The sequence below is a fragment of the Lactuca virosa genome, chromosome 9, assembly GCF_052849685.1.
Source record: "Lactuca virosa cultivar CGN04683 chromosome 9, Lactuca_virosa_CGN04683_v6, whole genome shotgun sequence".
Classification (NCBI taxonomy): Eukaryota; Viridiplantae; Streptophyta; class Magnoliopsida; order Asterales; family Asteraceae; genus Lactuca; species Lactuca virosa.
This window is the reverse complement of record NC_136434.1, coordinates 92,018,329-92,041,657: the sequence shown is the minus strand read 5'-3', so window position 1 is coordinate 92,041,657 and position 23,329 is coordinate 92,018,329. Positions and strand designations below refer to the sequence as shown.

The following is a 23,329-nucleotide window of genomic DNA, read 5'->3' as shown; positions in this document are numbered from 1 at the left end:
CTGAAAGGTTATTTTTTTAACAAAATTTTGTCTTTGATACTTTCATGTGTATTATGAGGCATGGTCATACCTTTATATAATGTTAGAATCTGTTTTATAGGTGAAGAAGATGTAACTGAGTTGATTAAATTGTCATGTGTGCTGCATATGGATCCTATAAAGGTCTTATGCAAAAGTAACATTTTTTAATATGTATTAACATTTTATTATATTTTTGAATTATAAAACTTTAAATATGTCACTCTAGCTATCTAAATTTATATTTTCAAGATTTGATAGTCTAGGCTTTATTTCACATGAGGTATTATCTGTTGAGAAATGGAAAGAAAAGCAAATGAGGGAAAATTGTGAAAAGTTAGGACTTAATTAACTGAAAAGTCTGGTTCAACTCAAACAAACAATATACCATCACTACCAAAGACAAAAGGACTTAAATAAGAACCGGATAAATCTCAAAGATCATTGGGGGTTTATCAATCTGCTGGCTAAATTTCTGGATTCACGGATCCAGAAATTTCTTCATGGGCTACCTGTTCAGGTGGAACAGTGGGATGTGTCGTAGTGGGCCTCCTTAAAGCTTCAAGCTCAAGTTCAACAGACCTCATTGTTGGCCTGTTAACACCAGATATTTCCAAGCACCTGTTCGCTAGCTGTGCTGCAACATTTAAATGTTGAAGGTCAATACCCCTTTCATTAAGTAAGCGCGGTTCCACCATTTGTAGGAGGTTTCCTTCACCCATGCACTTGACAAAATACTTTGACAAGTACCTCTCCTGGTAGACTCTCTCTACCAGAAGGGGTTTTTTACCGGTGATGAGTTCCGCAAGGACCACCCCAAAGTTGTATACGTCACTCTTTTCGTTTAAATTGTCTGTGTTTTGGTACTCAGGATCCAAGTACCCAAGTGTGCCCTGGACAACAGTGTTGACGTTTTCTTCTTTTTTAGAAAACAACTTGGAAATACCAAAGCCCGACAATTTCGCTCTGAACTCGTCGTCTAATAATATATTTGTGGACTTGACATCTCTGTGTATGACGGGGGTGGTGGCATGAGAATGAAGGTATGCAAGTGCAGATGCAGCTTCTGCAGCGGCCCTCAACCGATTCTCCCATGATAACCAACTCGTTCCACCCTCTTCATTATGAATGTGATGGAAAAGTGTGTTATTGGGAATGAACTCATACACTAATACCGGTACTTCCTCTTCAAAACAACAACCCAATAGTTTGACGACATTTCCATGTATGATTTGTGTTATTACCAATATCTCGTTTATGAACTGTTCCTTTTCGGTCTCACCCACTGAAAGGGACTTCTTTATTGCAATAACGCGTTTATCCGGCAGAATTCCTTTATAAACAATGCCAAAACCTCCCCTCCCTACAATTCGCTCATTTGAATAGTTATCTGTTGCTTTTCGAAGCTGTTCCATGCTATATACAGTCACGGTGTAAGCAGCCTCTTGCGAATTCAGTTTTTGTTTGAGCAACGCACCACCGTTTTGCTCAAAATACTTCTCTCGTAGCTTCATAAGTTTCCTCTTCTAGATGCTAAAGAATATCCCAATGATCCCGGCTAACGTCAACATAACCCCAACCAAAGCTACATGGAAAAATATAAGGAAAATGATCAGTTAACCAGATGAATACTAAACATGGGAACGTCATTTGCAATAAAGCCACATTTCCAACAATTACATATACCACGAAATTATTACAACTTATCTTGCAAAAATTGGTTCTTAATCCATGAAATGTATTTTTTTTTCTTGAAAATGATACTTTATAAAAAAATAATAATAATAATAATAATTCATTTTGTGAAATAAAAAAAGAATCTTGAAATAAGTATATTTTGGATTAAAAACAAAAGTAGGTACAATAAATTTTTGGTTAAGGTGTTTGCCTTTTCGAGGTTAAACACACATTACCTTTTTACACATTTAAATGTAAATGAGTATCATAAATTTTTACACATAAAAATAGTCAAGGATGGGTTCAAAAGTAGATTTTTACATGAAAAAAGTAGTCTTAGATAGAGTAGAACATAGAACCTATATAAGCTTGTCTTCATTTTCAACCTAACTCAAATCAAATATTTATAAAATAATAGTTTCTATACACATTAGCTACCAACGAATTTGTTCAAAATTAAACCCAATTCTTTATATACATTAGCAACCCAACGAATTTTTACTTTTATATTTAAAAAAACGTTATATAATGATATTTGGTGATCTTATAGTCTAATTAAATCGGGCATCTTGACCAACCAATTTTTCTGAACCTAATTTTCTATACATTTGAAAGAAAATGTATGGCCGATTTTGCAAAAATTTTATATATTTTCGGAAACATGTACATTGGAAAAGCAAAATTCATGAAAAAATGTTAACCGGATGAAAAAAAAATCATAAAATATGTTAGTTTTGGCCACTTGAAAAAGTAATTTTGAAAATATAATATATTTTGACAAAATAAATTATCAACTTTGATGCATTGGTTAAAAGGATTGGTGACCGTACAGATTTTGACTTGCAATGCTTAATTTATTGTACCTAATTATATGATGTTAGATTTAAGTATTTAACACATCATTAATAATAATAATTGTGTGAAGTATACCGATAGAGAACACCACTGGAAATTTTGATTTTTTAGCAACCGGTCGACAGCCGTATTTTTCTTTTGCTTCTCCTTCATATCCTTGCAAACATGTACAACTGTAATTCCCCGGACTATTAGAGCATCTTCCATAACAAGGATAGGTGCTATTATCCTCGCACTCGTTGATGTCTAGCAAACAAAGTTATTCAAGTATTAAAACAAAGAGGTACAAAACATGGCATACGCATGGTTTGCTAATACTACAAATTGAATGCACATGTGTATATATATATATATATATATATATATATATATATATATATATATATATATATATATATATATATATATATATATATATATATATGTGTGTGTGTGTGTGTGTGTTTTGTATCTAATTTCAAAATCAACTGATCAAGACAAAAAGGGTTTACTCATTTATTTTTCCATATCCCATTTAAACCATCTTTAACACTAGAGTAAAAATAATAATGCTAATAGTAATTTATCTCCATCTTCACCTTAATTTTCACTAATTTTTTAGACCCAAAAATATATCCCCAGTATATTCTTTTTCTTCAAATTTTTATATATTCAATAATACTTTTCAATTTAAAAGATTTTTATAGTTTGTCTAAAATCATTTTGTTTTAATAACCTTAAAATTTTTATTAATAAATAAATATAACAAAAAAATAATTTAAATTAATTTTGATATTAATATAACAAGTATTTTATTAAATAAATAATTTCATTCATAAGCCATCAAAATAAATATTGAAACTCATTTGTAAGAAGTTATACATATATTTAACGAAATATGACACATACGTTTAGAAAAATTTAACAAAGACATATTATTTAAAATATATTTGAAAATTTTTTAATATTTAAAATATTATAAAATTAAACAAATACTAAATAAATAAACTCAAATTTTAAATATGTTAAATAAACTAGATATAAATAAATTTAAACTTGAACAAACAAATATGACAAGTAAAAGTTAACCTTAATTTATAGAGTTTATAAATAATGTTCTTTCAAAGTTAAAGTTTAGGAGTCTTAATCTTATATTCGATGTAAAAAAAATAAAGTGGAATTTAAGAACAATTTTTTTTTATATTTTTATTTTACATAAATTATTGAATAATTTTATAAATAAAGTGGAAATGAGAATGCTTTTTAATTGAAAAAAGAATTGTAAATCATTAATAAGGTAAAAGCACTGATGTTTTTAAAAATAGGACTAGACTAATAGAGTTCAACTGTTTTCAATTGAAATGGATCAAACCTCCAGCTTAAAAACAATGGTTTGTAATTAGATTAAAACAAGCGAGTTCACTCGAAAATATAGTTAAACCGGTCAAGTTGAACGTTGTAAACCAAACTTTATAAAATAAAATATTTATAAATAAATAAAGAATTGGGTCTTTAATGCAAGTGAGTTTAAAATTAATGGACCAAAACCTAAGAAGGTCTCCCCCCATCCTGCTTTTAATAAGCATAACTCAACTCTCAACACTTTTGATGTGGGATGGGCCATAAATTAAATTATACTCTACTTCTCTCCATATGTGTTTTATTAATAAGTTTTTTATATCTATCATCTTTATAGAAAAATAAGTTTTAAAAGTTAACTTTGGACTGATACAATGAGAGCATCTATCTATTCGGGTTTTTGGGACCAGTTTGGTTCAAATATAATTTTTATCGGAACAGATTTTATTCTAAATTCGAAACTGACCTTGGCAGCCATTATGAAGATAAGGATTGCCCTGGTAACCTTTGTTGCAGCTGCAGCGATATCCACCAAGATCTTCATCGTCCGTGCAGAAGCTATTTGCCTTGCATTCTGTAGCCTGTGAGCAATTCCGCTTGCCTCGTCCAATTACCCAATCCACCAGGATGTGGACATGTGAATCTAAATAAAGCTTTGAAGCACCAGACAAATCACGTGCACCACCAAAGCGAAAGTGGTTTTCATCAGCAAGAAATGCAAAACCGCAAGGATTAAAGGGCCATACATTCATATGGTTATCAAAGGAGCCAATTGATATATTGACACCCTTGAGACCCTTTGTATTGGTGTCTGACAACAGCCAACTCCAGAGCACTTACCATTCTTAGGTACATTACTTACGTTGGTACATATGCCCATACAGCCAGTCATGTAGTCGGATCCATGCAGTCCTCTGATCCAAACATAATTATCGCATCCAATGACAGTAAATTTGTTAATTGACGAAAACGTAAACGGGCTTGTCTCCTCAAATGATATATTCGAATTAACACTATCAGAACTCCCAGATTCGTTGTAGCAAGAGTAAGCAACAGAATTGAAAATGCTGATCTCGGAATCCGAGATATTGTATATCTGAATGTTCCCAGACCCCATAAAAAGCTTTGGGGGGTTAAAAGTGGAGTTGAAGATGAGCTCAAATGACTCGTCTAAGGCACACCCTTTACCCATTCCAAATGGGTAGGGAACTGTTAAATTCCCGCATTCTGTTGGGCAGTTTGGCTTTGCAATAGCTCTAAGAGAGGCACCTACAAAATTGTTCTCAGACAACAACGCCAATAGAACGTGGATGAAAAGAAGAAGCATGTTTTTTTTTTCTTGTATTTCTTTGATCAGATATGTTTTGTGTGCGATTTGGTTGATATGTTAAAGCATCTTATAGTCATATTTAGAGTAGACAAAATAGCAAAAATGGTCCCTGTTGTTTGCATTCTTTTTAGGTTTTGGTCCTTATTGTTTCAAAGTTGCAGTTTTTGTCCTTCTCCAGCAGCTTTCATTATGGATTTGGTCCTTCCAAACTAAAATGACTATTGTACCCTTAATATATATTATTCATTATTTCTTTTTTAAATATTTTATTATTATTAAATATACCCTCCCTCTCCCTCTCTTGAAAACAAAAAACAGTAGTCGGACCATCTTCCATCCAACAAAACTCGACACCATCACCACCGATAGGTCAAATCCAAACCCTCTTGGTCAGTTCCTCAATCGGCCACCATTGCAGTTATATACCACATCGGTTGACTCCCTTACGTAAAACCCTCGAAGAGAACCACCCAAAAGCTAAAAAAACAAGCCCGACCGACCATCAAGGGTTTTCCAAAGATGATGGCGACTCGAGTTTAGAGACACGGAACGGCTAAGTCATAGGATTTCGCTAGATAGTGGTCGGAATACATATTTTACTTCTATTATTATATTACAAGTATAAGTATAAATAAATGTGATAAGTATATTATATATTTTTTAATTATTTAAAAATATGTATCTTAATTAAATTATGGATTAAAAATCGGTACTAAAATAATTTGATACACAGATTTGCATATAAGTTAAACACACAATTTTTCTTTAAATGTACCTATTTATCGAAATATTATCAATTTCACAATTCCTATTTATAATTTGCAAGATAAATATTAGGGTTTATTAACCTTGTATTTATGTATTTATATTTATTTATATGATGACACTTCATTATTTGATATATTTTTAAAAATGATATTTATACAAATATCCTCTCCCCTACTTTAATAAAAGAATACCCTTAGTGTGTGTTCGAAAAAAATAGCTGATAGCGGGTAGCGGTTAGCCGGTAATGGGTAACGTTTTGTTAAATGCTACATGAAGTAGCTTTTGGATTTGGATCATTTTGTTTAAACTAAACGCTAGAAGCTTGTAACCGCCAAACAAGGTTTTATGTTCAAAGCGTAACATTTTGTCAAATGCCATAAGCTCCCAAATGCTCCGTGCCGAACACTCTCATTATGTTTATCACCTTAAATAAGGCTGTGATAGTTTGAATATTTATTTTTTTGTATGTAAATTTCCATATTATAATTTTTTTTTTCAGTTAAGTATGGTGACCGGATTTCAAGTGGACAGCCTGTCTCATATTGAATCAAAAGAGGAGAAAAAAACAAATATAAAGGTAATATCGAATTACCTTATTTAACGGATTGACAGTTATCGGATTACCTTAATTACCTTTGACCTTATTTAGTGGATTTGACAGCATGTATATATCCGGTCAACAGGGGCACAATAGGAAGTTTCAATTCAGGAATCAGTTTTTAAGAGAGAAAATAAGGGCATTTTCAATAATTGACAATGGAAAAAGAGCGGGAAAAAAGATTGGGGAAAAGCCACGTGTATGCATTGTGATACAACAAAGTCATATATGCATTATGACACAACAAAAAGTCTATTGGAACTTTGTCTGTTTTTAAGAAACTACAACTTGCAAGGAATAGCAAGATACTTTTGATTTTCTATTATTTCTATTCTTATTGAGGGAATAACACAAGGTACGATGCTGTTCCATTGTGTTTGTATGTGTATGTATATGATTGTGTGCAAAGGCCTATTATTTCTTGATTAAAACGATAGTAATGTACTTTCTTTTTCTTTGCGATTTTATATATCAACATATATTCAATTAATTTTTTTATTTTTTATTTTATGTTTTTGACAGTAGTGGATATAACTGTTTTTCATGCCTTAGGACCTTTTTCCACACATTTTATTACCAAAAGGACCATTTGTGTATAAAAATTCTGCATTAGGGACCATTTCTGTAACAGTTTGTTACATGATCCTTTTTTCATTATTTTCCTAACACAGGGACCATTATATATATATATATATATATATATATATATATATATATATATATATATATATATATATATATGTTTATGCTTGATGCAGTTTATTGATATTTTTTTAGAAAAGCCCAAAGTACATTGCTATTTTTGGATTTATCCAATGTTTTTGTTACAACTGCATTGAAAATCCTATGCCATTTGTCTTTTCATTAAAAGTAATATTAGTTTATCATTTTTTTTCATGTTGTTCATGCCACAGCAAGCCTCTTTAAACAGTTTGCCACCAAAAGTATCATTTCTGTAAAAAAAATCTGCCACAGGGACCATTTCTGTAACAGTTTTATACATGATCCTTTTTTTCCTTACTTTCGTGACATTTATATAATTGCAATGTATAATAGTATCTGTTCTTGATTAATCACAACCATTATAACTAATTTTTGATTATCATATTTAATATACAAACAAAGTACATTGCTATAACTGGATGCTCTCTCTCTCTCTCTCTCTCTCTCTATATATATATATATATATATATATATATATATATATATATATATATATATATATATTTGTTGTGTTTAATTGTATTTGTTTACCATTTAATTTCAAAATAATGTCTACTACCAAAATTACATACTTCAAAGACATTAGAGTACCATCAGATGATACAACCTTTAAGGTTTGAGTGTAATTGAGGCTATGGAAATTTATACGGAAAAAAGAAAAAGAAGTATTATCTATCGAAGTAGTTGTTATGGATGAACAGGTTATATACAACTTTTATTATGCTCTGATGCAGAATACAAACTAAACAATGTATTCTTTTCGCCACATAAGCTGAGCGAATTAGTAGAATGTTAAGGATCAAGATGAGATCTTGAATGGAACCCAATCGACTTTGGGATTGGTTGTGACAGATGCTGTTAAAAATCATCACTAGCCCAATAGAGCCAATATTATTATCTAACAGCAGTTAGCTTGTTCTAGAATGCTCTGAAAGATTCTAGAACATTATGGAAGACTCCAGAATATACCGGAAGAGTGTAGAATACTCTAGAACGACATGGAAGACCTTGGAAGGTTATGAATCGTTCTAGAAGACATTGGAGCATCCTAGACCTCTCCAGAACATGGTAGAACATTCTAGAAACATATGGAAGCTTATAGAGTATGTTAGATAATTCTAGAGTTATCTAGTAAGTAGTAAGTGTATTGTAGTATCTAGAGGCATCCTAAGAGGCCTATAAATAGGTGTGGAGCTCATTTGCTCCAAACCATCTAAGAAAAGCTTCAAAGAAAGAAAAATGTAGTAGTCTCTAAAATTGTAAGTTCTTCTTAAGTGTCTTAATAAAAGTATTGTTGTTTCCCATATTGTTGAATCATAAAAAGTGACCCTATTGAACTTCAGCTACCGCAGTCGTCAAGCACCCACAGTCGAGCTCCTTCATCAGCAACCGCATCCGGAGTCCCTAGCTACCGCAGTCTCTTTACTAGATTACTTTACTTGTCTTTTATTGTAATACTCTCTATTGTCCAGTATGCCTTGCATGGCTACTGATTAGAGATGTAATCTAGTGTACTTCGTGAGTCTCTATAAATAGAGCTCACTCTCTTGTATTCAATTTACGCATCTATCTATTCTGAATACACATCTTTAAAGTTATCTTTTCTATCTCTCTATCTTACTACGCATCCCTTCTTACTCTCAAATCTTACTAGAAAACTACTGATTATAACCTCTCTTCTGAGCAAGTCTTTCGTGACTTAATCACTAAGTTTGATCTTCCTTATTAACTTGGTTTGAATGCATTCCTTGTTATGAATCAACTTATGTGTATACTTGATATAACAATTGTTGTCATTTCTATTTCTTTACTTTTCCGCAACTAACTCTCTAACTATCTAACTCTAACTTATTAATATTATTGTTGAGCTTTTAGATCCTTCGAGATTAACTATTCCGCAATCTACTTGTTCTAACGTTTGTTCAAGTGTGTCTCTAAGTTTTCCTCTCAACAATTGGTATCAGAGCCATAGTGGTTGCTTTTTGCAAACGGAACTCTGATTTTCAAAGGGCCTTCTATACCACTGAAGCTCATTTCTTAAAAAAAACTTCAAAATGGCACAATCGTTATCTCTGAATGTTTCCAACAGTGTTGGTGGTTCTAATCGAGCCCCAATACTGGTAGCAAATGAATATCATCACTGGTCACAAATAATGGAAAGATACTTAAGGAGACTTGGTAGAGATGTATGGCGATCCGTAGAAGAAGGACCACATGTCCCAGTCCTTACACCAGTCCAAACTGACGGCGCTACAACCAGACTACGAGGAGGTCAACCAGTCATGAACCGTCCCACCAAGGATGATCTTGATAAAATGGAAAATGATGCTGTTACTTTTTATGAAATCTCCTGTGGAGTTGCTCCTGACAACTTCGATATTATCAAAAATTGCAAATCAGCAAAAGAGATCTGGGAAGTTCTCAAGAATTTGTACGAAGGCTCAGAACAAGCACAAGACAAGAAGCTTACTACCGCACTCAATGAATTCAACAACTTCAAAGCTCATACTGGAGAAAGCTTGGAAGACTCCTTCAAAAGGTTCAACCTGATAGTCACCAAGTTATCCAATGCGGGCACCATCCGCAGTAACCATGAAACAAATCTTCAGTTTCTTAATGGTTTGGGAAGACATTGGACTACGGCTAAGATGATAGTCCAAGGCGATAGAAAGATTCATTCTTTATCACTCTACAAGCTCTATGGAGAACTGCAAGCACAAGAATCCACCGTACTCAAAGACTGTGCTGACTTCGGAGGACCTCTTGCTCTCATAGCACAAGCTCCACATAATCAATCTTACTCTCCCTCGTATGACACTCCACCGCAGTCATACAAAGCTGATTCAGAGTATGATGATGAAGAAGAATTTCAAAAGGCTATTGCTCTGGTTAGCCAACAGTTCAACCGTCTACCACCTCCTTCCTTCCGCAAGAATCAACAGTTCAACAAACCTCCATTCAACCGTAACTTCGGTTCCCAGAATAACCATCCTCGATATTCCAAAAGTTCTCATCCACCACTGCAATCTCAAAATAATCAACCGAAGGAGGCACCGCAGTCTACTCAAACCACTGACTCCGGTACTCCCTCAGAAGACAAGACTGATGTTGTAATTTGTCACAAATGCAACAAAGAGAATCACTTTGCAAGAGATTGTAAGGCCAATGTAGTAAAAGACAGAGCATTCTACCTTAGAATGGCTCAAGAGTTGGAAGATAAGGAAAAAGCAAGGGCATACGTAGCCCATGTCAAAAGATACCATCAAGTTTGGTCATCCGGAGACGAAGATGAAGCCATCAGCAGTGTCAAAGGAAAAGGGAAAATCTGCATGCTGGCAACTGCAGATGATGATGGGTCTACAAAGCTGGACAACAACTATTGCTACATGGAAAAGGATGGAACTCTAAGCATCGTCGAACAGGTAAAACTTATGATCCAAACTCTAAACTATAACATGCATGACTGTCAACCCTACATAGATGATCTTAATGACACTTGTGCTGCCGTCCTTACAGACTATAACAAAGCCTTAGATGAGAAGAACATTGCGTCCCAAGAGATGTTCCACGTGAGAGGACGACTGGATAACAAAAGACTCAAAATGGCAATGTTAGAAAAGGACTTAGAGTTAGAAAAAGATGCAATAATGTTGAGTGAAACCCAATTAGAGATAGCTTTGAACCAGAGAGATTTAGCTCAGAGTGAAATTGTACGCTTAAATCTTTTGATCGAAAAATTGTTCAATGAAAGTGAAGCTATTGAAAATTTGGTAAACAATGGAACCGTAGACAATACATACAATTGGGGTTGGTCAAATGGATATCCTACGCAATGGATTCCTCACCCCGGTTCAACAAAGACAGATTGTATGTCCCTCCAGACCGAGAATTTCATTTCCCAGTCAATGACAAGACCTTTCCCGAAGACATCAAAACTCACTTCGGTAGACTGCATAATCTAAGCAATAATTGTGTCATTGAGGAAATTGTGCCTGAGGTTTCGGGTCACACATGTGATCAAATTCCTATCTGTGGCACCATTTACCCAAATTCTCAAACCTCATCCGTAGTTGATGAAGAAATTGTCATTGAGGGCCCCGAAGTCTCGAAAGACTTTCCTTCTCTGCCCTCAGACCGCAGTGTTTCTCACTGTAGTCAAAAGTTCCACAAAAGTCCCACTGCAGTCCCAACTAAGACTTACTCTGCAGTAGTCAAGCCATCCCTACCGCAGTCTTCGAGCAAAAGTTCTGCCACTCTTCAAACAATTCATCACGAATTACCCATAGAAAACTTTGAAGTGGGTCAATGCTCTCAAATCCCTGAATCTTCTAGTTCTGATGACTCAAGCCCTCGTTTTCACAAATTTTCAAAGGGTTCTAGGAAACCGCAGTTGAACAACAAAGACTGCGGTTCACCAAAATCCTTAGCTAAAAAGGCTTTCAAAGAGGAAATTCGATCCCGTGGCACAAATAGACAAAATTTTTCGAATAACAAGAAGCATGTCAGATTTCCAAAGTCCAAAAGTCCAGAAAAATTTGCTTTCTCACACTATTTTTTGTAAAACTCTCCCATCAAGAAAACACACAAAAAGGAATGTACAGTTTCAACAGTCATTCCTATCTTATCTGACACAACCCAAAAGGGTGTAAAGTCTTTTCGAAACAATGCTTTTCAAATCTATTCCTCAAATAATCCGAAATGGAAAGGTATTTTACCCACTCCAACACTTTTAAAGTCACATCAAAATTTTAACAAGTGGAAGGGTATTCTACCAAATCCACCAAAAAGAACTCAAAGACCTACATGTGCTAAACCTTTTCAAAAGCAAACTTTTTCAAAACCCAACACCACTCATGTCAGGGATTACCAACCTTGGACCGGTAACAAGTCCAATTCATCCTATAGACCGCTGACCAAGCATAGTGTCAGATCAAAAGACAAAATCTCTTTTTGTAAATATCGGTGTAGTTGTCAAAATGATTCATCCTATGACAAATCTAGTCAGAGTCAGAAACCTCGTACTTTTTCAACATCTCACAACACTCCAAATCTGCACAAACATCCAGGACTAGGAATAAGAGTTGACAAGAGACCCGTCACTGCAACCTCGGTCCATTCATCTTTCAGAAATTCACCAATTGCCCCAGGCTCCAAACTGGTTTGGATGCCTAAACTAACCGTGTAATTCTCAGGCTTTGTGCAAGGAGGAACAAGAAGAAGAATGGTTAATTGACAGTGCCTGCTCCTTGCACATGACCGGAAGGTTAGAATACCTTCGGGATTTCAGGCCAATATGCAATGGTGGAAATGTCACATTCGGAAACAATGCGAATGGAATCATCCGAGGTTACGGTGTTCTCACTACGGGGAACTTCTCTATTCAAAAGGTTGTTTATGTAGAAAGCCTTAAACACAATCTCATCAGTGTTGGCCAACTATGTAAGGCAGACCATCGAGTTGAATTTGATGATCAATTTTGCTATGTAATGACAAGTGATAGGAACACGTGTCTGATCAAATCCCGATCCGAAGGTACGATGTATCCTTTGGATGTCTCTCTGATCATTGGTAGACCGTAGTTGTGCTTCCTATCCAAAGCCGTATCCGAAGTCAGCTGGCTATGGCACCGCAAGCTAGCTCATCTCAACTTCAGGTACATCAACAATTTGGTCACCGGAGAACTAGTCAGAGGTCTCCCTATTCTCAAATTCAGTAACGATACTCTCTGCCCTACATGTGAATGTGGGAAGCAATCCAAAGCAAGTTACCCCATGGTGATTGATTCTTCAATCTCTGAACCACTAGAGCTCTTACACATTGATCTCTGCAGTCCATCAACCGTAACCAGTCTCCATCACAAGAAATACCAACTGGTTATAGTAGATGACTTCACACGCTTCACATGGGTTTTCTTCCTCAGACTCAAGTCAGAAACACCGCAGATTCTCATCAATTTCATCAAGGAAATAGAACTTCAGATCAAGCTTCCTATAAGACGTATCCGCAGTGATAATGGAACCGAGTTTACTAATCATCTTCTCAACAGTTTCTTGGTTTCCAAAGGCATCACTCACAACTTCTCAGCTCCTTATACACCACAACAAAATGGAGTAGTAGAGAGAAGGAACCGCACTCTAGTAGAAGCAGCCAGATCCATGCTCAACTTCGCACACCTTCCTCTCTACTTCTGGGCTGAAGCTGTAGCCACCGCATGCTTTGTTCAAAACCGTAGCATTGTGTGCAAACGTCTCAACAAAACACCATATGAGGGCCTTAACAACCGCAAGCCAAATGTTCGCTTCTTTCATATCTTTGGGTGTAGATGTTTCGTGATCAACAACCGAGATCAGCTTAACAAGTTTGCACCGAAGTCTGATGAAGGCATCTTTCTTGGCTATTCCACTAACAAAGTTGCTTACAGGGTCCTTATCAGACGTACAAGGCTAATCATTGAAAGCTTCGATGTGAAATTTGATGATTCTCACATCCGCAACGCCCCTCCATCAACTGAAACCACCGCAATCATGGAAAGCGATATTCCTGCCTCTTTAGGTCCTTTAAATCTAGTTGAAGTCAATTATGACAATCTTTTCGACCCTGTTGAAACGGCGAAACTATCCGAAGTTCTTGTGTCACTGGCAGCTCAACAACAAGACGCTGATGTTTCTGGTCCATCACTATCCGAAGTAGCATCTCTCAATACTTCCACCTCTCCGGTTGAGGGGGAAAGTTATACTCCGGTTCAAGCAACAACCGTCGAGGTTCCAGTACTTGATGCTGCTCAAGTTCCTATCCGCAGATAATCATTACCATCAAACGTATCTTCGGATTTGGATGATGAACTCATAGAGAACATTGGTACAAGAACCGATTCAAGGATTATCTCTCTCCCATCCGCAGTCCAGTGGGAACCTTCTCAGGTTCCAGAGGAACTCCCATCAGCAATCCAGGGGGAACCTCTTCCAACTGCTCAAGAAAACTCCATTCTCGTTCCAACAAACCAAGATGATTCCGCAGGATGTTCTCAAATCAAGGGGAACTGCCATCTCCAACCACAGAATCTTCTGATATTGAAGATATTCCCTCTACCGCAGCTGCTGATCATCTACAACCCCGTCTACACGTATGGACGAAGGACCACCCACCAGGTCAAATCATTGGTAACCCATCCGCAGGTATCCAGACTCGATCTTCAAAGGACTTATCTGATCATTATCACTATGCAACATTTATGTCCTCGGTCGAGCCCCGAACGATTAAAGAAGCATTACTAGAACCTGATTGGATATCCGTAATGCAAGAAGAGCTAGAAGAATTCAAAAGAAACAAAGTGTGGAAGCTCATCCCGAAGCCACATGGTCATACCATTGTTGGTACTAGATGGGTATTCAAAAACAAGCTGGATGAATCTGGTGCGGTAGTCAGAAACAAGGCAAGGCTAGTTGCAAAGGGCTACAGTCAACTTGAAGGTGTTGACTATGATGAAACGTATGCTCCGGTGGCACGAATGGAAGCCATCCGAATCTTCTTGGCATACGCAGCCCACAAAAACGTCAAGGCACACCAAATGGACGTTAAGAGTGCATTTCTCAATGGGGAACTAAAAGAAGAGGTTTATCTTCAGCAACCTCCAGGCTTTGAAAGTATTGAATTCCCAGACCACTGCTACAAACTTGAAAAAGCAGTCTACGATCTGAAGCAAGCCCCAAGAGCATGGTACGAGACTCTCTCTGAATTTCTTGTCTCGTCCGGATACAAAAGAGGAGTGATTGATCCCACTTTATTTAGAAAAGCAAATGGTGACCACCTCATGCTTGTACAAATATATGTGGATGATATCATCTTCGGATCAACTGATCAAGGAATGGTGGATGAATTTGCTAAGCTCATGACCAACAAGTTCAAAATGAGCATGAATAGAGAGATTAACTTCTTTCTAGGACTTCAAGTGAAACAAGTTCCGCAAGGGATATTCATTCATCAAGAGAAATACACCACTGAACTGTTAAAGAAATATTCTATGGACAATTGTTCTTCGGCTAAGGTCCCCATGGCCTTCGGATATAAGATCTCTACTGATCCCTCAGGCGAATCTGTGGATCACAAGACGTATAGAGGTATCATAGGCTCTTTAATGTACCTCACCGCAAGCAGGCCAGACATTGTCTTTGCAACAGATGTATGCGTAAGGTATCAGGCTGACCCAAAAGTGTCACATATAACCGCAACCAAACAGATACTACGATACCTGAAAGGAAGCAAGTCTCTTGGATTATGGTACCCTGCAGGCAATGATTTTAGCCTTCAAGCATTCACAGATGCGGATCACGCCGGATGCAAATTAGATCGAAAAAGCACTTCAGGTGGATGTCAATTTCTGGGTGGAAGACTCGTCAGATGGTCATCAAGGAAACAAAGTTGTGTATCTCTGTCTACTGCAGAAGCTGAGTATGTGGCCGCAGCCAGCTGTTGTTCTCAAGTCCTTTGGATGAAAACTCAACTATTGGACTACGGATATAGAATGCTGCGGATACCGATCTATTATGACTCTGAAAGTGTTATTGCTATTTCTCACAATCCAATTCAGCACTCCAAGACTAAGCATATTCAACTACGGTATCATTTCATCAAAGACCACATCTTGAAAGGTAACATTGAACTCATCTTTGTTCATTCTCATGAAGAGATTGCTGATGTGTTCACAAAAGCGCTCGACTCCACAAAACTTAACACCTTCCTACAAATGTTAGGAATGATGCATCCAGACCCGCAATTCTTTTTGAATTGATAGATACCACAGACCATTCTTGGTCTCCGTTGCGGTTCTAACTGAAATTTACTTATGATAGATGGTTTTGGTACCGCAGTCTACATACCGCAACCATATATAATACTTATCTTTCATGGGTCCTTATTGTTTGTTATTACTAATTTTTGTACAAGTGCTTTCCTCAGTTCCTATATTGCAGACATTCATCTGTTCATCCGCAATGACATCTGGTCATCCGCAATGCAATTACCATCTGCAATCACATTGATAATTTCTCAACTGTTTCATCAACCCTTGTATCATGGTGTGCTATTTAATGATCCTTCATTAAATAAAACATTAAATAAAAAAAAACATTCCTTGAGAAACTGTCTCATTCTCTTTTTGAATAAACCTTGTGTCAGACCTATTTTAGGTATGATGACAAAAAGAACGTTTTTCCATAAACGCATCTTTAATCTGTCTTTTCCTCTTACCCAACACGTCCCATCCGTTACAACTTCTTGTCCCCTCACCACACGATCACCTGACGTAATGATGTACGTCTGACTTTTCATTAAATGCAAATCCCTTTTTGATAAACTCTCAAAAACTTTTTTAAACTGTTTCGTCTTATGTGGCTAAGATTTAATTTCCAATTCAAAAGATTCCCCCCAAACGACCTTTTACCTTGGGTAAAAAATAGTTACTGTTCAAATTCACCCCTATATAAACCCTTCTTCTTCCCCAAAATCACTTTACGCTTTCTGAACATTGAATCTTCCCTCTCAAATTCCTTCCAGCACTCTGTTCTTCTACTCTTTCTCTCAAGATCCTACAATGGTGAAATCAGGTGTTTCCAAGAAACAATCCAAGGCATCTGGATCAGTGAACCCTACTGGTTCAGACTCTCCCACGATTGCTTCAAGCAACTTCAGAGCTATATTCGAAGATCATTCATCCTATAATGCTCCGATCAAGCTAATGATCAAGTTTCTGAAGAATCACCCCCTGTTTGGCCCCTTCGATGCTTTCACAGACGTTGTCCCAATCTCAACCCTATTTAAATGTGCCTTCTCAGCCTATCGCCCACTCGAAAACCCACAAGAAGTTTATCTTAACCTAGTTAACGATTCTTTGGTCATTTTGTCCAAAGAAAAGTTTCTTTCTGCCATTAACCTCCTTGTTCATCCCTCCATCAAGATTTTCACCCCATCAATGGCGGACGTTACTTCTGCACTTTACCAAATGGGATACGAGAAGAAGATTAAAGAGATTGGTGAATTCAAGAAAAACCAACTGCCTGCGGTCTGGCAATTTGTTTGCCACTTCGTCATCCGCAGTCTGTCCGGCAGAACCGGAGGCACGGACAATATGTGACTCAAACTTTTAGAGCTGGTGTGGAGTATCTTCACAGGTCATGACGTGAACTACGGGCAGATCCTATGGGACGACTTTCTTCAATACATTCCCAAGGAGAGCCCAAGGGAGAACCCAACCGAACTCACTTTCGCAAGGTTCTTGTCCCTCTGCGTTTCAGACCTCCATGCGGATGTAGGGATCGACATGGGTAGTGACATCAATTTCTTTGTCCCCAAGGATCTCAAAAGGTACAGTCCCTCATCTGACCAATCTATTTTTGGACCAATTCGAAGACTTCCTACCCACATTCTTTCCACTCTTGGTCTAGAGACTGCTGATGTCTCAGATCATATTGAGGCTACAGAAGGTATTGCCCCATACCTTCCTACCCCGCCTCTTCAAAACCCATCCGCAATCATCAACCCTGAAGGTACCGCAGTCCCTTCTTCCACTACTCTATCCAATCTTTCTCAAAGAAGAAAGCAATTGGCCTCCAAGAAGAAACAAAGAACTCCCAAGAAGGATGCTCCCAAAACAACCGCACCCTCCAAGAAACGTAAAACCAAACCAACCGCACCCACACCTGATAGTGATTCTGATGAGGATGCGCAACCAATTGCCATCCTTAAGAAAAGGAAAACCAATACCTCTAGCCAAATGCGTGACCGGACCAATACTGAAGCCTATCAAAAGGCTCCGGTAGTCCTTGGGGTGGCCGCAGACCCATTCAACACCACTATCATTTTCCAATCAGACTCAGAAAGTGAGTCTAATTCACCGCATCATGGAGACTCCCCCCAGTTCACTCCCAAGGGGATGACATTGGTGCACGCCCTAAGGTCTCCAGGGCTTCCCGACTGCATTTCTTTTCTTCTGAGGAGTTGCACTCCATCCTCTTGAACGTAACCCAAACACTTCAAACACCTCCCCAACCGCAGGGCACTTCTTCCGCCCATGCCAGAACTGAGCCGAGGCCAAACTTGACTACGGGTCAAGGAGACCAAGGAAGCTTAGGAAATCCTACTCTGCTTACATCCACAGCAGGTGGTTTAGGCACGGTGAGCACAAATGTGCAAGGATCTGTGGACCCGAAGGACACTTCGGTGCGTTTCCAAGGATTTGACGGGGATAAATCAAACGACTCATGGTTACGCTACACTCCGGTAACTGAGTCAGAAATCAAGAAATATGCCGCTTTCAGGAGGGCATTCCAAGCCCGCAAGGAACAACAGATCAAGCAACAACAACAAAAGGAACAGAAATCCAGTCAGTGGCTAAGTATTGGGCAGATGCAATCAATAATGACAATACCGTAGCCACCATTCAGAAGGTTCAATACTGGATGACCGAGATGGCTGAAACAATCCTTAAAGCCCAAGCAACAGGTGAAGGTGCAGGCCCCTCCAGAGTAACTCCAACTCCAACTCCAACTCCAAATCCAATTCCAACTCCAACAGTTCATGAATCACAAGACGAAGGAACCGCAATAGATGTCAGTTCTGCTCCCACCTTCGGTCTTGATGATGAGGATATTCAGGAGGTAAATAAGCCCAGTCCTTCTGATGATGACCTTATGATGTTCGATGAAGAAGAGGAATCCAGTGAATCTCACCATTCAACTTCAAAACCCAAAGAGAAAAAGAAAAAGAAGAAGAATGCTGTCACAAGAAAAGAATTTCTGAGCTTACAAGCAAAAGTTGATCCAATTCTATCTGCAGTCAAGCCAACTCAACCGCAACCAGAAGACACCCCAGGACCGCAGTCTCTAATCGAACGGATAGAGCGCTTGGAAACGCGTGAGCGATTGGCTGCTGAGAGAATTTCTCTTAGAGTTGAAATGGGAATCCGGTCCCTTGACAACAATCGCAAAGCAGATCACAAGGACTTCATGGCTGCTGCGGAACGCCTCATCTCTGAGGTGACCACAATCAAGAAAGATCTCCAAGCAGCCATTGCGGATCAAGCCACACAGTCTCAAAAACTGATAGCTGAGACTCACACTGCGTATGAGTCCACTATCTCAGTTCTTCAAGCCACAATCAATAGACTGCAACGATCCCTGTCCTCCAACTTCCATGGTCCCGAGATTCTTCAGCTTACCAAAGAAATTCATAGACCGCTCTTCAACTCCTCCATTCCCAATAATCAACAGTTGGCAGATGCCCTTAAAGATCAATTTCAAGACGTTTTTGCCAAAGTTGATGGCCTTCGAAAATGGCTTGAGGAAGCTCCTGGGTTGCATTCCTTAAGAGGGGGAAGTGAAGAAGAAGTCCATCATTCACATCACTCCATCTCACAGCATCAGAGTCCCCCTATCATCATCGAAAAACTTCCTACACCGCAACCCTCACCGCAACCATCTCATCATACTCCACCTCATAACACTCCACCGCAAGAGGAGATCAATCTTGACAAACCAGAGACTCCCCCTCATTTCAAAAACCTGGTTGAGCACATGTCCTCTCCAAGCTCAAACGACTCTCCTGCCACCTCCCAAAGGAAAAAAGATTGGAAGGCAGCTAAACTGGCAGAGCTCATATGGAGAGAATGCGGTTTTGATACCATCATGGACGAATCCTTGATAAACTCTTGGATCAATCCTCACCGCAGACTGCTTGATGAAGACTACAGACCTCACCTCACATATGCTGAACCCCCTTCGGATGGCTACTGGGATGTCCCAATCTCGCCAAATGCCAAATACTTCACGGTGTTTGAGCAATTCGACCACAGCCTTCCTGACCACAAAAGACTGCCAATGGAATTTGAGAGACTTAGTATTTTTTATGCTAAGCATGCCTCTCCCATTGAGAAAATATGGTCTAACGATAGACCATCCGCAGTCAAGAACTACAAGATCCGGAAGTTCATGAAGGCTGACTTCATCTAGTACACCCTCACTAGAAGAGGACACGACTATGTTCGCACCCAAGCTGAATTTCCCTGCATGAATCCGGAAGAAGTCTTTCTTATAGCTAAGGTGTTTCAGAACAAGTCGGAGAAGCATCCGAAGATGAAGATTGCGCTTGAAAGGGCTAATATTTTCTTGAAGGAAACTGTTTGCGATTTTGCTAAAATCGATGCAGACATCTACCCCACCATTGCCAAGAAATTTGATCTGCCACCACTCGATCCTGCACCAATGCCTACCGAAGGCTATCAAGAAAGATCTTTAGGTGCAACCAATTTTCCTGAACTTGGAGTCATTTTCAAAAGGAAGATCGATAATGTCAAATACTTCATTCCTATGACTGCCATGCATCGCCTCACCAGAAAGCAACTTGATATCTGCCGAACCGCAGTTGAAAACTCGAAGCACACTACTGCAGAAGTCAAGTTCGAGATTTTAAGGAGAATTATCTGGTTGGAAAACATCAGGAAGTTTTGGTGGATCTTGATCAAGTTCCTTAAACTTGATAGCTGAACAAAAGTTAAAGATGTCACTTAGGGGGAAATTGTTGAATCATAAAAAGTGACCCTCTTGAACTTCAGCTACCGCAGTCGTCAAGCACCCGCAGTCGAGCTCCTTCATCAGCAACCGCATCCGGAGTCCCTAGCTACCGCAATCTCTTTACTAGATTACTTTATTTGTCTTTTATTGTAATACTCTCTATTGTCCAGTATGCCTTGCATGGCTACTGATTAGAGATGTAATCTAGTGTACTTCGTGAGTCTCTATAAATAGAGCTCACTCTCTTGTATTCAATTTACGCATCTATCTATTCTGAATACACATCTTTAAAGTTATCTTTTCTATCTCTCTATCTTACTACACATCCCTTCTTACTCTCAAATCTTACTAGAAAACTACTGATTATAACCTCTCTTCTGAGCAAGTCTTTCGTGACTTAATCACTAAGTTTGATCTTCCTTATTAACTTGGTTTGAATGCATTCCTTGTTATGAATCAACTTATGTGTATACTTGATATAACAATTGTTGTCATTTCTATTTCTTTACTTTTCCGCAACTAACTCTCTAACTATCTAACTCTAACTTATTAATATTATTGTTGAGCTTTTAGATCCTTCGAGATTAACTATTCCGCAATCTACTTGTTCTAACGTTTGTTCAAGTGTGTCTCTAAGTTTTTCTCTCAACACATATAAAGAGTTGTGTTCAACAATCTGGTATCAGATCAAGGTTTCTTGATAGTGAGAATGAGTGATTCTCTTTGTATCGTGAGTAGTCTGTGACTCTTCAAGTTTAGTGTTGAAACTAGCTTGTTTGGTTTTACCGAGGTACTGCCAACACGATGGGTGATTGTGACAACCCGAAATTTTTATTTTATACACTTATTCAAATTAATGAAGGTTAGACTCGTTTTTGCTATTTTCTAGCACTATTTAGAGTCAATTATGTGTTTAAAACCTAGTATAATCAAGGTATGAGTCGTGGGATGAGTTTTGAGAGTGTAACACCTTGAAAATGAGCCAAACACTCCAACATATGGAGTGTGCGGCCATACACTTGTGTGTACGGCCACACACATGAGTGTGCGGCCACACACCCATCCAAACCGCACACTCTCCCATATATATTCAACACTTGTCATTTTTGAACACTTTTTCACTTCTTCAAGACTAGAACTCGAAATCCTCTCAAGTATCATCTAAATCTTCATCTTGATCTTCATAAAAAGTAAGAAATTCTTCCTTTTGATTTGTTGATACACGACCCTAACTAGCAAAACCCTTTGCTTTGATCCATGAAAACATCCATTTTTAGTCAAGAACACCAAGAACGCCAAGAACACCAAGAACACCAAGAACACACACTAGTTTTGGACCTTAATCACCCTTTCAAGCCTCTATAACGTGTATGTACTTATCATAACTTGTTATATGCTAAGAACACTTGATGATATACTAGAAAAACATGATTTTATCATCTTCATAAAGGGTGTGCGGCTGCACACACCATGTGTAGCCGCACACACCCCTTTTTGGTCCAAAAATGGCAATGAACTCCATATAAGGCTAAAACATGAAGTAAGAAACCTTCCTAGATGAGTCCTAAAGCCTTAAAACACATTTTGGCACATTTCATAGGGAGTGTGCAGCCGTACACACACCCTGGCCGCACACCCTGGCCGCACACACACAAATATTGTGCATTTTGACCATACACTCCCTTGTATAGTCATTTACCCCTTATATACAACCATAGGTGTTGGTAACACTTAATTCTAAGTGTTTTTATGTCTATAAGGCGTGTCCCTATCACTTTTAGTGGTTATATACATGGAATATATTCATATATGTGTAATTATATGTTAAATAGGTTTCGTTTGTGCTCAAGACTCCAATTGACACCCAACAATCCTATATCGATCTTTCATTCGAGTTACTCACTACAGGTGAGTTCATACCCCTTAATCAACCTTTTAAATGATTTTAAATGCTTTTATGGGGGCAATACAAGTTGAACTATTGTAGTTATTATATCAATCATGTGATTAATAACTACCAAACAAGTAGATTTCTTACTTTTCAAACTGTGTTATCAAACAAACTACTTCAAACTGTTTTACAAACTCTTTTACATGTCAAATACTTTTATTAAACTCTTTTAAACTTATATTCTGTTAAATGTGTATCTATATAGATATAGTTATATAAGTAGGATTTAAAGGACTTAGGACTGATAGCTCACCTTACCTCCTGTTCCTTGTTTGGTTGTGGACTTAGGGTATCGGTTGTTTGTCTGAAGGTCGTTTGAATCCTAGTCATATATCATGTATATGTGTATATATATAAAATGTTACTTCTTTCTATTCAATAACTTTGGGTAGCAAAGGTATACACACATGTTCATACAGTCAAACAACATTACTAGTAAGCTATAATAGGTATAGCTTAGGGAGATACTAATACTATTACTAGAACAGTGAAACATACAATGAGTCAGT

The 23,329-nt window shown here is 37.7% G+C and overlaps 1 pseudogene; it reads right to left on the bottom strand.

The window, feature by feature from the left end:
- Nucleotides 1–413: 413 nt before the first annotated feature.
- LOC145139536 (wall-associated receptor kinase 2 pseudogene) lies at nucleotides 414–5,215 on the bottom strand (annotated as a pseudogene).
- Nucleotides 5,216–23,329: the final 18,114 nt, after the last annotated feature.